Below are 14,326 nucleotides of genomic sequence, written 5' to 3' on the forward strand. Positions count from 1 at the left end.
AGTGTCTACATATAATCAAAGTTTGATAATCATGTATTGACAAGCTCACATAAGAGGAAAAACAGCTTCTGTGCAAAACCAGCTCTGTTAGCTGAGAAAAGCACAGCTCAAACACATTAGTACAGCACAACAGCAGTGTTGCATACAGTTTCAATACATTTACTTACTTACTTACTTACTTACACACACACACACACATACGCACACACACATTATCCTCTGGTGTGAATGGCCTTTGGCCACAGGCAGAGTTTTCACAGTAAACTAACCTTGATCAATAACCTGCTTTGGACCTCAGCAAAACCCACTGTTCTCCCTACTGCTGGATTTCAATATCACGGCCGTTTGAACACTGTAGCCATGGGCCAAGTGTGTGTGTGAGTGTGCACATGTGAGTATGTGTGTACAACTGCTGCTGCATGAATTTATGAGAGCCGCTGATCATGTGTGAATGTGTTTGTGGCCTGGTGCGCTTACAGAAATCTTTGTGTGTGTGTGTGTGTGTGTGTGTGCAAGTGTGTGTGCGGGTGTGTGTGTGTGTTTCACTAAAGCCTCGGGGTCTGCTGTGAATGGTGCTAACTGGCCCTCTGAACTCTTCCCTGTGAAGAGAAAGAGAAAGCCACCGGGCATGTGCAGAGGACAGCATGCCATTTACCTGGGCTACGGTTGTTTTTTAAAACTGGCAAGAGGGACTTCCATACTCACACACACACACACACACACACACACACACACACACACACAGAAGATACTCCTGCCTTTGCCTCAAACGCAAAAGCACACCTTTGCTCCTTCGCCTCAAACACAAACACTTAAAAAGTTTTTTTCTTTCATTTCTTTATTTTTATTTTTGGAAGCGATACAGGCAGTACTACCCCTTCGTTTAAAGAGCCTAACCGCTCTCTTCATATGCCCTTTTCTCACTTCCTGCCTCTGCAAAAAGGCAACACCGTGCCTTAGCGAGACAACCTTGTGGCTCTCCGATCTGTTTGCCTTACAGTGCTCTTTATATACAGTGAAGTGGGGCCGTGCATTTGGCGTCTGCCCCAGCCGAAGCTGGGCCTTTAGAGGAGTCTGTTGGTATTTTGACTCGGTTAAAAAACAATGACTGGTGAACTCTGGATTGTGAGATATAGATAGCACATAAGAAAATGTAAAGACATGGCAAAAATAGTTGTTACCCTTTAACCCCATTGAAACCATGCTCCATTCCTCCTGCAGTGTGTCAAGATTAGATGCTCTTCTGATATGGATACCCACTCACCTTTGATTTGCCTTAGAATAAAACAAGGAAGCCACAAAAAGAGCTGAATTTCTGCTTATTCTACAAAGAACTTCTGTTTGGACAAAATGATTGGTTCTCCGTTGAAGTGGTGATACACGGGTGGATTGTTGTGATATATCAAGCAGACTATCTTCGGTCATATAACGGGTTTCTTTAAATATGAAATAGGAGAGGAGGAAGACAATATTTGCCAAGTATATTTAAGATAAAGGCAACAAGACCATCTCCGAGCAGCTTGATGTTCCTTTGACCACAGCTGCTATAATCATTAAGAAGTTTAAGGTCTGCAGGACCATGGCCAACCTCCATGAATTGGAGGAAAATTGACCACAGATTGAACAGAAGGAAAGTTTGACTGGTGGAAAAAGAACCAAGGCAAACCTCAAAGCAGATAGAAGTTGACCTCTGAGATCAAGGTGCAGCAGTTTCTGGTCACGCCATTCGTCGCTATTTGACAGAAAGTGGGATCCATGGAAGACGACTGAGGAAGACCCCACTTTTGGAGGAGTAAGAAAAAAACTGACTGGAGTTTGTTGAAAGGAATTTTGAGAAGCAAATGTGCTTCCGTCCTTTGGACAAATGGAACAAACTTAGGGGCTTCCAAAAAAAAGATCGCCCTCGACATGAAGGAGCCTCGGTTATGTTATTGGGTTGCTTTGCTGTGTCTGGCACAGGAAGCCTGGAATCAAATCAAATGAAATTAAATCAAATGACATCAGAGATGTTGAGATATCCAGTGGTGAAACATACGGTTCAGGGTCAGAGAGCTTTGTCTCAGTCCCATGTCTCGGCTCCTCCAGCAGGATGAGGACCTGAAAGATTTAAACTCAGCACAGACTGGATGAGACTAAAACACAGGACCGTTTTGAAGTGGTCTGCTGAGTGCCTCCAGGGATGTGGAAGAGAATTTTAGGTCAAGGGTTATTAATATATTATCTATATTTGTCTGTATCATTCATGTCATTCAAAATAATAGTGACAGCCGATTACTTTAAGTTTTAATTTATTTCAGAGAAAATTATAATATATTACCAACGCTTACGGATGTGCATCTTTTCTAAGTAATGAGCAGTGGATCAGCAATATTATTTTGTTAAATATTTTCAATACAACTCACATGAGTAGTGAAAAAGTAAATTCAAACCCATCTGCTTTATCTCATTGTTCGTGTGTGTGTGTGTGTGTGTGTGTGTTAAAATCTCTCTCTCTCTCTCTCTGTCTCTTTGTCTGTGTGTGTGTTTGTGTGCATATGTGTGGTGGTTGAATACAGCTGACCCAGATGTGTTAAGTGGGTCAAGGGAACACCACCACCCACACACTGGGGGTTATGGGTAGGCAGGAGCATGCTGATGTGTGTGTGTGTGTGTGTTAGTTAGTGTATATGGGCTCAGGACACTGGGGCAGTGCCCTGATTATACTAGATTAGTTTTGGGAATTCGTCGCTCCTCCTCCTGCCACATCGTTTGATATTTAATATCACGTAAGGGAACTTTTGGATCTCAACCAGATTTTAAGGTTATTGTGTCTGAAGAATGTTTGGATTGGTGCTAAAGGTGGATCCCAGCTTGTTTGTGCGTTAAAAAAAGTGTTCATTCTAAAATAAAGAAATAACGAGTATTAAATTGTCTTTTATTTAATCGGTTCTGCGACTCTTCTTATTATCTTTCACCAGTGCGTATGCGTAAACATAAAAATGCATTTTATTTGAATGTAAAATTAATTTAGAAAGTCAGTGTTTCTCCAAAGCTTTAGTCACACTCACTAGATTTAAATGTAAAAAATATTTAAATTTTCTCCTTATTCCAAGTAGCTAATTTTCCTAATAAGCTGTTTACATGGATAATAAAAATGAATATCCCATTAATATTACCATTTACATTCAGCCATGCATACGCTGATTATCATAGAAGGACTCCATGATGTATATCCTATAGCTACGCTTTTTATAACTTTATTACATGATTATATTTATTATCACCAGTGGCGGACTTGTTTAACTGTGCAAACAAAGCCGCCCCCTTTTTTACCTTCGAACACTTTATTGAAAAATCCGGTGTTGTAATATGTGTCGTAGACATGTCCAAAGGATGCTGTATAAACCCGTATAATATCAGCATATCCCCTGTTGGAAAATACTAAAATTGGAATCAGGTAAAACTCAGAATGTTTACACTGTATATACTGTTCACATTACACATATCAAATTTCAAATATTGTCATATTTCAAATAATAATGAAAAAGTTACTATTTGTGTAATACGACTGAGGGTTTCACTGTAAACACAGTAAAGTTCAAGTGAATTGAGTCTGTTAAACTCAATAGGTCAAACACAAGCTAAATAAAATGTAACAGTTGATGTTAGATGTTAGCATCTGGCAGAGTAAGACTGGTTGGTCAATCACATGGTGCGTGCTACCCTTCACCTTCCTCAGTTGTATAGAACAACATGTTTAACATTATTTCATTACATTTTTTCATTTGTGCAAGTACAAATGACTTTACGAAACTCACGTCCCAGTTGCTACAAGTGACTTGCTCCTACCAACCTCTTTTCTCTTTTTCATAGCAAACTAGTCAAAACCGCAGCAAAACCATTTTGATAATTTGATAATTCTTATTTCCCTTTATCTGACTGACTTAGACATCCACGAGAGCTGATCTCCATCATGGCAGCAACATTCATTGAATCACTTCCTCGTTTAGTAATTTGTCTTCAAAGTAAAAGCACAACATTCGTGTAATGCTATTTAACAAGCTGAATTACAGAGCTTACATATTGACAAGTTGTGACCTTGGGTCTGAAGATTGTGTTGATTATTGAACAGACCTCTAAAATAGCTGACATGTTATGTATGAACAAAATAGTACCAGTTACTAACATATAAGCCACATACACGAACACTAATAAACAGTTTTATTTTATCAAAAACATTGACTATAAAATATTCAATGCAGATAAACCAGGTAGGTACCAAGGTTTTCTAACTTCACTCTACACCATAGACTGTTGATATAAAGCTCTGCACACAAACAGTAAAAAGTGACAGTATATTGTAGAACTGTTTGAGGAGGACTCACCAACAACAGGGAACAATTCTGAAGTAGCTCTGGATCATTACCATAGATCAAGAGAGCAGAACATTCAAAACAGGCAGGTTTAGAACGGTCAGTGCACTTGTGTCTGCAACTTTGAGAATTTGCACATTGCACTTACAAATGAGAAAAACAGGATATAATAAATGTCTTCTACTGTACGAAAAGCAGTAGAGCTTTGAATCTTTTGTGAGAGGGAACAATGAATAAAAAGGTGCAATGTTCTGAATATGTTCACAAACATGTAGTTAAAAGAAACGCGGAGTGTTTCACATTTTACTTTGCAAATTTCAGAAATTAGCTTAAAACTTGCAAAGCAATTGAAAAAAAACAAAGCTCTGGTTAGTGTTTGTGCTCTCTGTTTGCTTCCAGCAGTGCTACAAAGCAACTTCACCAACATTTGCTGTGCTCGCTGGTTTACTTTGCCATAAACCACAGAGACAACCCCTCATTCGGAGGAAAATGGATCATTCAGGGTGTGATTACATTCAGCTTAAATCTCTTGCTTGGATGAGATTCAGACCAAATTTAAGGAATTGTTCCTAAAATTGCATTATTTCCACTGATGTTGAAAAGGTATTGTGTAACTGTTCATTATTAGCACCTAGCATCAGCTAACAACAATAAGTACTCCTTTGTTTGATGTGGTGACGACCTGATTAGTGACTGGTCCTCCTCTTTCTGGTGCTTTTCTGGTTGTGTCCCCAGTGTTGGTGTAAATGGGGCAGGGAGCCTGGTTGGGATGACTGGGAGGAGAGATGGCAGCCGGGGTGGCACACTGACTGGAGGAGTGCCAACAGATCTGAACCAGGTAGGGGTACATGCCAACTCTGCATCCATATCTCTCTGGCTCTCTGAACTAGTGCCCATTCAAGTTTGTTACCTGCATTTACAGATTCCCCTCTTTGTTTCCAATTACATTATCTATCACCTCTCCAGTGGTGATTTTTATACAGTAATGCTTTAATTTTTTCAAATGACTGTAGCATAATTATTTATACAATAAATTTGTCGATATTAATTGGAAATCAGTTTTGCAATAGAGATGTTAGTACAATGATATGCAGAGAAGTTAAAAGCAACAACACGCTGAAACGATTTACAGTGCACCGTCAAATTTAACGTCAAAGGCTTTGGTAAAGAATTTGATTTTATAGGCAGGACAGAAAGAAAGACACAATTCTGGCCATTTGTAAGCTCTGTGGAACAGCCATCGAGTAACACGACCAAAACGTAACACTAACCTGGTGAAACTTGTGCAGGTGAGGATGACGTTTAACGATAGGCCTAAACATTTGCCCAGTAACAATTCAGTCTCTGCTGTGTATGCATCTAGGGTTGGGAACAAACTGTCTGTCTAGGGAGGTTTTGGATTTCTCCCACTTCTCAGCCAAACTTCCAGATGAATTCCACCGAGGAGCCTATTGCCAGGACGTGGCTGTGTGGTGTTCCCTCCAGCCAGGCTCTGAACTTGTCCAGCTGTGTCTGCTATTGTCTGGTTTTAGTTCAGACGTGAGGGGGAAAGTGTATCCCTGTGCATCGTAAGGGGCGAAATAGAGTCCACGCTCTGGGATTCTTTCTCTACGCAGGTGGCCACCCACCAATGGCTGCCGTCTGGTGTCTCAGGTGTGCCGCTGCCAGGTGTGTTGAGTTGTCCACAAAGAAAGGGAGGTACCCCTTAACTCTACAACTCAACACAGATAGAAACCTCCTATCTTGCTCATTGATGATCACAGAAAGCTGTTGCTCTGCAGCCATATATCATTATTGTCCAAAAACTCACCTTTTCTTGCCCTGAATAAATTCAAGACCAGCATTCCCAGTTCTTTCCACTCTGGAAAAAAATTGGGAAATCTTTTGGTGCCTTTCGTGAAAAGTGAAAAACAGCAGAAACAGAATGTTGCTTTTAATTTAAGCCATCTTAATGTGAATGGACCATGAGCCGAGTCATGGTTTCATCTATAAACTGAATTCAGTTCATTCATAAAAGGCCATATACTGGAATTTCCCAGATCATGAAGTTGATTATGAAACAGTGTGAGCAGCATATGCTTTGCTTTCATAAGTGCACTCAGTGTGTAGTCCTCTGCTACTTTCCACAGGCTGTCCACCTTGAGTCTGGACTGTCAAAGGACGGTGGCTTTTAACTGGCTCTGAGACAGATTGACAACATCGGGTGCTTTAATTCAACCAGTGTTATCCCATTAAACACGGCTGCTCGGGCCAAACTGGCCGTCGGCTACAAACTCAAATGTTTGTATGTCTGAGTATGAGCCAAACACATCCCCTCAACAGACAGGTCAAAAGCTATCAACTCAAACGGGGCATGTGCCAGAGACATGCCCTCACACACTCATATGCACACATTTGCTACAAGCCTGTGGCCAGATGGCGAGTAGACAGGGGTCAGCAGCAGCCAAGTGGTGTCCACCGAGGGATACCCTGGCCAACCAACGCCCCCAGGCTGGCTGGACCGACTCAACATGACGGGTGTGTGTGTGTGGACAGAGTGAGAATGAGAAGCGGAGCCTGTTGCCTGTGGCTTTGCTTTGCTGTTTAGCGGCCAGAGCAGGTGATGAGAGGTCTGGGTTGGTTTACATCCCCAAACACTTGTTATTCTGCATTTGTTTTTATCTCCACATAGGTTGTTGAAAGCAGCCACTTGAGTTTGCTGACACTAGCTTTTATGCTCATGCTGAAAGGCAGTTGTGTTTTCTTACTGAAGATCCATTTCAGTATTTATCGTACACTAATTAATATATATTATACATTGTGAGTGTCATTTTTTAAATTTTCTTTAAAATAGTAATGTTTTTACCTTTTATCTATTTTGTAATTGTGTTTTGTATTTTATAGCTATTATTATTTCAATTCTCTGTGTAACATTATTTTTGATTTCTTTTTAGTTTTTGGTGTTTTTACATAAATTTTGGTTTTATTCCATTTTTTAAATTAAGAATTTCAGGTATCTACCAAATCTGAGTGTGATCTGATACTGTTATTTTCCTAAATGCGGATTGAATATTAATATGAACTTATGGTTCTGGTGCTGAACTATGGAGTTGATCCATGTAAATTATTGACATAATATAAATTACATCAACCAGGAGACTGTGACTTATCATACTGATGTGACAGGTTCAAATCGAAAGCACACGTATCAGTCTGTTAGATTTGTCTGAACTACAGAGACTATTTTTGTGTTTATGTGATTTCAACTGTTAAAAGTCGTGATCCATGACAAGCCGCTGCTAGTTTCGTTCACACAAATACATTCAAACACTCTGATTTCGCCTTGCAGATGCACTGAAATACAGATTTACTTTACTTTGGTAAAGAAATGCAGTGGGCTTAGTTGGAAAAATGACAGCAGCTAAAAATCATTCAAATTTTAGAGTTTGTATTATAGCCAATACTGATCCTTTAACCCAGGGGGCCAGACAAAGCTTGGAATAAATTGCCCTGTCACCCCACCCTAGTTTACTTGCTTAGTTTTGCTCAATTTCTAGATCCAATAATGAGAACATATGGAAATTCTATCCAATAACAACAACAATTAGGCAAAGAAAGCGAATGTTGCTTTTTGACATAACTTTAGATTGCACCAAAAACATAAAAACATCTGGCCTAAGGCATCAGTGTCTGGACCCTGGAAACATCTGGGAAACAGTGAAAATCCCCCTAAACACAGTTATGCTGTTCTGCATGATCTCCTTTGGTTAAATAATATAATAGCTTATGTAATACTTCATTAAATCACTTTAATTCATCGGTTCAGACAGTGGCTGATGGCCTGAGCAAGGGAGCGACACTGACAGAGTAAAGCAGTTACTTGGATATAATGAACAATAATAAAACAACGTAGAGGATTCAGACACAGATTTTGATGATGCTGCTCAGCTTCTAAAAAAGGATACTCTTGTTTGAAGTGGAGGAGTAAGAGCCAGTATCACAACTAAACAGAAGTAAATACTGAGTCACTAAAACCTTCTTTTTTATTTTTACTTGAAATAAAGACATCTTCTATCTTGACAAATCCACTTGTTTTCCAGCCATATGCAGTTTCCAAGACAAATTAGTTACAATAAAACCCAAATGTTTTCATCTATCTATCTGCTTCAATGAAATGAAATAATTAAAATACAAATTTTGGTAAACATTAAGTTTTTAGATGAGGCCTCAGGTTTTCCTGTTTTCAATATACCTTGATGACTATTTTTAGTGTGTGTTGCTAAATCACCAACACTTGTGATTAGATTTTTTTTATGAGTGTATATATCGATCCCCTGTGGAGACACACTCATCCTGTGGATATTACTGGAACTGAGCTGACCCCCCCTCTAGGTGTTCAGTGTCTTTCTTTGGCACGGCCCTGCTTGGCACAAATCCAGAGTCCTTGAGGTAAGATGGCACACACGGCTCTGCAGTGGCCAGTGTCTCCACTATTGTTTGCAAATGCCACTAGACACACACACACACACACACACACACACACACACACACACACACACACACACACACACTCAGGCTCAGGATAGCCAGAGCGGAATCTACCGCCAGGTCCACTTACAGGCCATGGGAGGATAAACTCATGCTTTGGACAAATACCGCACACATGCAGCCAAAACCAACCTAGACCACTCTCTGGCCAAAGGCGTTTGCAGCACCGTCCCACACAGCTGGGAATCCCAGGTTCTCCATCTCTCTGGGAAAATCCATTTGAGATGAAGGGGAGCGAGGCAGGGGAGGGGGGCTGTGGGCTAAGAAAAGCTGGGCAATCAAACATTACATAGTGTTAAACACTTCATTTTCAATCCCAGCCGACTCCATTCCCCCGCCACTGTAATTGCCGCGGTCCTACCTGCCACCAGTGGTCCTTTATGAAATGACTTCTGAATTGGAGCACATGGACGAGGAGCCGTGGACGACTTGAGGAAGGGTCCCATTAAATAAGAGATGGCTAATTACTTTGTCCTCCCTTTTGTCCTGCGCTATCCGGGCTCTAGCCGCCATTCATATATCTTACTGTAATGAGTAAAGCCAGAGCCTGGCACCTGTGCTCGGTAATTAAACATATAAATTCTCCCCACACAGAAATATGTGTACTCACCCGGATTGATTTATAAGGCTCTCTAAATTGCACAGTTGAGCTTATTTTCACTGGCTGTTCTTTTTTTCTTCTTCTGAGGAAGTGAGAGAGTGGAGAGTCGTTCATCAGCTCAGTGGTGGAAAGCTCAATCTTTTAAAACACTTGTCTCCTCAGAGTAAAGTTCCTTCTTTCCATTGTTGCTGTTTGTGTTATAGGTGAGGGCGGTGATGGGGGGGGGGACTCCCAGGTCCTTTTGGATACTGGAATGAGCGGTTGCACCCTCGTAGCCAAGAACGCCAAATGAAAAATGTACTCGTAAAAACACACCATGATCAAGAGGGGATCCAAATGAAACAGGTCCATGACTCATTTATGGTCCCCGCTGCTCGTAACTCACTCATACTGTACTTTGGGAAACACTGAAAGCGAGAGAATCAGATTTGGTTTTCTGCAGTTTTCAGCTCGGATTTCCTTGTTCTCAGTGTGATTATGCGGAGCAAGTCTCATGCGATAAGTTTCATACCGAGCTCTGTGTAAAATATTACCTTCTCATTTTACTTATTAATATTATGTCCACATTGTGGAAGCTGATACACGTCTTTGAGTAGCTCTTAAACACTTTCAACATTACTTCCATTGTGTGAAATATCTTGAGGTTTCAAGGTTTCTTTTCATTTTTTTATGATAATTTGAATGGTATTTTGCTTTTGTTGGTCGATAGTACAATTCAATTTGGAACAAAAACAAATAAATGAAATAACTGATCATCAGCCTACAGTTAATATAACTACCACAGGCCACACTGGATGCGTGTGTCACACAGCGTCTTACTTTTAATTTCAGCGCCCATGTAATCAGATTAGAGCAGTCACACTGCCCTGGTGAGCGACGCTACTCTTCTATAGAGTCAGAGTCTCACCTGTTATCTACGAGATTCACAGAGAAATAGACAGTTTCAATGTCTCTCCGTCAAATATGTCACAAGCATAAATATTTGCGACACTTCCTTCACACTGTAGAGTCCTGGCTTTCAGTTGAGAACATAGGCTACTTTTATTCACAGAAATACAGTAGTCGTACCAGAAACCCGCATTGCAAACATGCACGAGACACGTTCCCTGTGTGAACAAGAGATGCAGCAGATCAGCGAAGCAGCCTTCACACACTGCAACCACACCTTACGTGGCCTGTGCTTTAGAAGTACTTTTTATTCTGCCTGGGGTGTCTACAGATATAATGAGGGGCAGGGGATCCGTTTCGGCACCCAATTTTTACACCTTCGATCTGTCCATCAGAGCTGTGATCAGCTCGCCTGAGACAGGGAGGACTTCAGGTATGAACAGGGCCTCAGTGTAGCTAAGTGAAAGACTAGCGTGTGAATTCCTGTTGTATATATTGATTCCATTTTTGATATATATAATAAGGATAAAACAATCCAGTTTCAGTTTGTCACTTTCTAATGATTCATGGCATCATAACTGTGTTATACTGCACACAAGAGGTTTTGTTCTTTACTTGCAGAAATGATTGTGCTGTTTCCACAGAGGTGCAGGAGTTTATGTTACAGTGAAATATGAGTCAACGCTGAGTAGAATGTGACAGGAGAGAGAAAAAAAACATAAACTGCTTGAGGGACCAGAGGGTTAACAATATTTTTAGGGCTAATGCTAACTGCTGTAAACAGAAGTGCAACATCTATGTGCTGAAACTACCCCACGGACACAGCCTCAAGCTACTCTTCCAGGTACAACAGGTACACACACAGGACTAAACAGGGGAAAGTGCTGGTAGTGACCTCCAGCAGACTCTATAGCCTCTTTCAGACATGCACTCAACTCCGGACAATGTCAGGAGGTCAGTGGTCAGTCAGTCTCCCCCCGTGTCCCCTGACCCTCCACGTCACACAATCCTCAGCCGTACAGCCACGCCACCTACAGGTCATTGTTCCCTGACTATGTTGGGAGGGTTCTAGCAGAATGTGAGGGTGGAATTACCCTTTAAGAAAATAAACACACTAAATCACCTGCATAAAGAATAACATCACATCATGTGAACCTAAGACCCTGTTCAGACCTGGAAGTAACATCCATCCTGAGCTCCGACCACAGTCAGTCTGTGTGAATGCAAATGCGTCCAGGGCCTTAAATTAAGAACAGCCTACTCATCTGACGCCCTATCACATTTTACGTACTTTAAAAAAAATTTGGTTAAATAGTTCATTCAATCAGTCCCTCCTGACTCAGCTCTCTCAACTGACACACACAAAAATTGTTATGGAACACATCTGTAAACTCAAACTGGGTAGAAACAACATAATTTGGTATTTGTACACACAAATGTTGTCAGCGATTATCTGACACAGAGTGACAGAGTGAGATCTGATCACAAGTGGTCACAGGGGACATATTCAGGATGATTTTGAATGTGAACAGACGAACTTAGAGTTCTCCACTTGTGATCAGATCTGTCAGGACGGATGTTAATACCAGATCTGAACAGGGCCTAAGAAAGGAACAGACGGAACAAGCTCAGGTCATGACAGAAAAAAATATGTACTAAGACTGAAGATCTCATGAGTATTAAATGATCTGGTCCACAGCGTCAAAGAGGGTAAAGGTCAGTGGCTTTACACACATCCCCGATGTTCTTTTTTTGTAAAGTATTTCAGTATGAGCAGAGTCTGTGAAGCAGCATATAAATTATGAGGCTCAATCTCTTTTATGGCTGATGGAATTCCCTATTAGCCGACTGGAGAATGTTTCCCAGCTGGGAGTCTCAGTTTGAATGAGCTGTGTTAAAACCTAATGAATGTCATAATCAACTGGATATACTTTACAATTAGAATGGATGTGCTGTTATACACCCATCTACCTTTTAACCCGTTGCTTTATTCACCCCTGTTACCCACCTCTCTGTCTTTATTTGCTTTTATTTGGCCCTCTCATTTCTCATTTCTGAAGATGGCATTTCTTTATTTGCTTTGCTTTATGATTTCTTGTTCACTTTCTTATTTTTTCTTTTCCCCCTTTTTTTTTGGTTTCTGCCGAGGCCTGAAGCTTTCACAGCATTCTTGACACTTTTGTTAATAAATCATTGGGAAGTTAATGAAAACGGCATTCAGGCATATCCAAAATGATTGTGTTCTTTGTCATGCTAATAAAGTGAAAGATGTTCGTCCAATGGGTGAATGCCTGCACATTACCAGCAACTTCTGATTATATGCGTGCTTGTTGCACCTCCTTCTTTCTCCCTCACCTTCTCCTTGTTTTCTCTCACCTTCTCCGTCTCTCAGACAAATGCGTTAGCATATTTATCTCATCGGCTATCAACAGGAATCCAATAGGTTCCAAGAAGCAGACATTTGTGTCGCTTTGAATAGTATTGAGGGAAATACAGGGAGGTGGTTGCTTGACTTGTTGTTAACCTCTACTTTTTTCAAACTCCCCCACTTGTGTCTTCATTTCCCTCCTTTGTGTCTGGGCTTCACATGCAGGAGGACTGAACTTCATTTACCTCTAAACTAAATCAAATCAAATAAATCAAAAGTTGGCAGCGTCTTCCAGTGCTTTGACGGACAGCGACATGCAGGAGGTTGCCAAGATAATTAAAATGAAAACACCAGCTCCTAATTAAAAAATAATTATCTTAGGATTGATTTTGTTTTCTCTACTTAATGATCATACTTATATTATATTTGTTCTATATGTATACAGACCACTCAGTGTATTTTCAATTCATCCAATCTTACATATGTAAATATGTATCTGGATGATTTATGTTGAGTCCTTTTTTTTGCGTTTCTCTATTCCCACGCATTTAAATCATGAATTTTAATTTGTCTAAAAATATGAAAAGTGTGTGAACATTTCTTTTAATTCAAAATCTATAGTTATTCATCATAGTTTGCTTTGATTAAAAAATATTACCATATCTTTTTTTAACACTGTATTAGAAACAAGAAATATAAATATTTGATTTGAGATTAATTGATGTGCTGCACAAGGGTGCTTATAGTGAATAGTATTGAACAACATAATCATATTTTTCTTAATTTAGAGTTTACTTTATACAATAATAATTCCTACACGACAAAATTACGAGTTGTGACTGTCATAACATCAGTTTACTTTTTATTCACACATTAGAAACAGTTGAAAGTAATAAAATACATTGTGATGATTACAAATGATTCTGTAATCGTGTTCCCAAGACGTGTTTACAAGCACATTCTTTGTTCATTCATTCACATTAGACACTAGAAAGTGTTGTACACACTGGTAAGGCTAAAGATTTAGATTTTACATAAAACACTAAAATAAAATAACACTTAATTCTGATTTAAGTTGCATTTCTTTCTCATCATCATTACTATTTTATTTAAAATACAGTAATGTTCAAAGACAGTGTTGTGATAATCTGGTTGCATCACTTCTTTGTTGTCATTTTTAATTCCATACATCAGCGGTTCTCAACCTTTTTGGCTCGTAAACTCTTAAAGTAAAACCTGTCAAGGTCCTTTCTCAGGTCTCACAGCCAAAGTCTTTTAATTATTTGGAATAAAGATTTGAAGCCACAATTTGAAGGAAGTCATTTTATGTCGAATCTTTTTTTGGTTACCGTCCAATTCTTTATCTCATGTCCACTGTTTAAGGTTTTTCACATTAAAACACTGCTGTAAAACTGTAGCCAAAGCAAACATGAAATATCATTAAATAATTTGGATAGATTGAGAGGCTAAACTTGGGACTTAATATGTTTTGGTCCTGTGTTTTCAGAGCCACAGAGCTTCACTTCATCGTTCCTCCTTTTCCCCCTCACCAACTAATCCACCTACATGTATAACCTGTCTCTCCGCTGC

The sequence above is a fragment of the Hippoglossus stenolepis genome, chromosome 12, assembly GCF_022539355.2.
Source record: "Hippoglossus stenolepis isolate QCI-W04-F060 chromosome 12, HSTE1.2, whole genome shotgun sequence".
NCBI classification, from domain to species: Eukaryota; Metazoa; Chordata; class Actinopteri; order Pleuronectiformes; family Pleuronectidae; genus Hippoglossus; species Hippoglossus stenolepis.